Genomic DNA, 2614 nt, shown 5'->3' on the forward strand with positions numbered 1-2614 from the left:
TTTAAACAATTCATCTTTGTGTCCATCATTTCTTCATTAAGTTTCACTTGTTAGACTAGCAAACTCTTCTTAATCCACCTGGGCCAAAGGTGAGCCTCTCTTCTCTTTGAATAGAGAGTCTTGTGTATCATGTGTCTTGACATACATGCTCTAATTACATTTTGTATTTCGGACTGGAAGATTAGGTTTCAAACTTTTACAAAAGACGCTGTTGTACTGTCACATGAAAGTGTCTTTGTTTTCACTGACACTGATGCTTGCATGCATGCTGAGCCCGCTGACTGACTCAGCAGTGATATAGATCACTCGTGTCACACATCCAGTCAACATCAATTTAGTAATTTTTCTAAGAAAAACTGCCTCACATTAGCAGGTCCTAGCTTCTCAGAGATCTTGCTTTCTCTGACATATAGTATACTGAAAATCTTTGGGTTTTGGACTGTTGGTCCAAAATAAAACAAGACATTTTAAACATCCTCCTTGGACTGTGGGAACATACAATGGTGATTTTTCACTCTGTCTGAAGGTTGAAAGACTAAACGAGTATGAGTATCGATTAGTCAAGTAATTTTCATAATGAAAATAATTGCTAGTTGCAGCCCTGGTATTAGGGTGATTTCTTTAACTACTGTTTGAGTGCAAAACAAATTCCCTCCGGGGCAATAAAGGGTTCACTCAATTCAAAAAAATTCTGGCAGAATCGTGATATCAATTCTAAGCTAAAAAATCGTGATTCATATTTCTCTCTGAATCGTGCAGAGTGACATCCGGCGGAATTTCCTGCGACAAGTTGAACGCACTGGACTACAGACCGTGCCATTTTGAAATATTTCAAACTGTATTGTCAGACCTGCACGTCGTTTATGGGAGACCCGGTGTTCTAAACACAAGGTTCTATTTTCTTGTTTCTGTTGTGAACGTGGCCGCTGTGCAGTTTCATGATGGCCACATCTGTAACCTCTAGCCCTTCACACTCCTCCTCTGCTCCTTTCTCTATTAGAGACAGCGCTCACCTGGCAGCAGCGTTACCACTAACATGAAAACGTGGCCAACAACACTCAACGAGTTCACCGGGGATCAGGGACCTCCTGCTGGCTGGAACAGCAGTCTGACCTTCTGCCGACACCACCCCCTGTTAACCCCTCAATTAACCTCCACGTCAGCCCCCCTGCTTCCATTCTATCTTTATTTCCTTTTATCATTTTCTGCCTGGATACACCCTGGCCCCAGGAAATTACCATCTTATTTCACTAATGCATTGAGGGGGGGTGGGGGGGGTCCAGAATCTCCGTAATCACACAGGAGTTGTACTTTTTCTTTCTTTCTTTCTTTCATTTTGTTCTGCGTTCACAGACTGCGCATGGTTGAAAATATTCCAAACTCCAGGTAGAGTGTGCACTGACCTTTTCACAAAGTCGTCCACCTTTTCACTCGTCTAATCAATCGCTCACTGTGTGCTGGATTGTAATGTCACAATTAGGACGGCTTCATTGTTTCTGTTTGCCGTCTGGGGAGAAATTCAGCACTTTTTCTGATCACAAGGTCATTTCTCTTACAATATTAAATGAATTAGAGTGTGGCAGTGGCCATCTCCTCTGACTAGCCGTGTATTCATCCATCCATCCATTTATCCATCCACCCCCTCTTCCTGCTCAACTGGGTGGGATACAACTCTTTCACTCAAATGAAAGTCTGCTGCCCCCGGCCATGAGAACAAATTACTGCTTTTGCCATTGCTTCATATGAGAGAAAAAGCAGATGGGTGCATTAATGGTGTTTTGTTTCCTTTATTTTCATATTAGAGTTAGACCCGAGAGTTGTATATTGACAAGGTTATAACCATATTATAATTATATATAATATGACTAATTAGACAGGACAAGAGAGGCTGGCAGTAATGTGTGACACTTCCCTTTTTTTTTCCCATCAATGCTTGTTTTTGTCAAATGGCAGAAATGTAACCGCATGTGTGCCCCCCCATATCCTGTCAATCCATACTGTATGATCCATTATAGCCATCATTACAACAGTTGGCATTGAGGTGATTCATTCTGAGATGTTTATAATATTGTGTTGTGGGTCATTGAAGATAATCATACAGATACTGTACAATATCTGAGAATAATACTGAGAATCAGAAAATGGCATGCATTGTGGCATGTGTCATAATGGATTGTATATATAATACTGATTGAAACATAGTAAAGCAGGGAAGGACGTAAAGCATGTGGGCTCTACTCCTATGCAATGCATTCTTTTTTTGCATTTATATTTGCCAAACCCTAAAATCATGCAGTACCCTTTTTTCTTTTGAGCACATCCAACACAGACACAGTGTACCTGCGCTAATGCACCACAATGTCCTTTTACCCTCTCCTCCTCCTCACTCGTGTCAAAGTTTGCAAAGACTTGACCTCGCTGTTTGGACTTGTGGCGCAACATTAAAATAAGATGAGACGATCTTTCAGAGGGCTGAGCAAGAAAAAGAAAAAAAAGATGTGAGTTCAAGTAATGTCACTTTCAATTAATCTCCTCAGGTAGTGGCCCCATTAGCCCCCTCACACAAGGGCCTGGTTTACAATGCAAATAGGGTCATTACCTGGGAATTCTAATT

The sequence above is a fragment of the Etheostoma spectabile genome, chromosome 23, assembly GCF_008692095.1.
Source record: "Etheostoma spectabile isolate EspeVRDwgs_2016 chromosome 23, UIUC_Espe_1.0, whole genome shotgun sequence".
In the NCBI taxonomy this organism is placed as follows: Eukaryota; Metazoa; Chordata; class Actinopteri; order Perciformes; family Percidae; genus Etheostoma; species Etheostoma spectabile.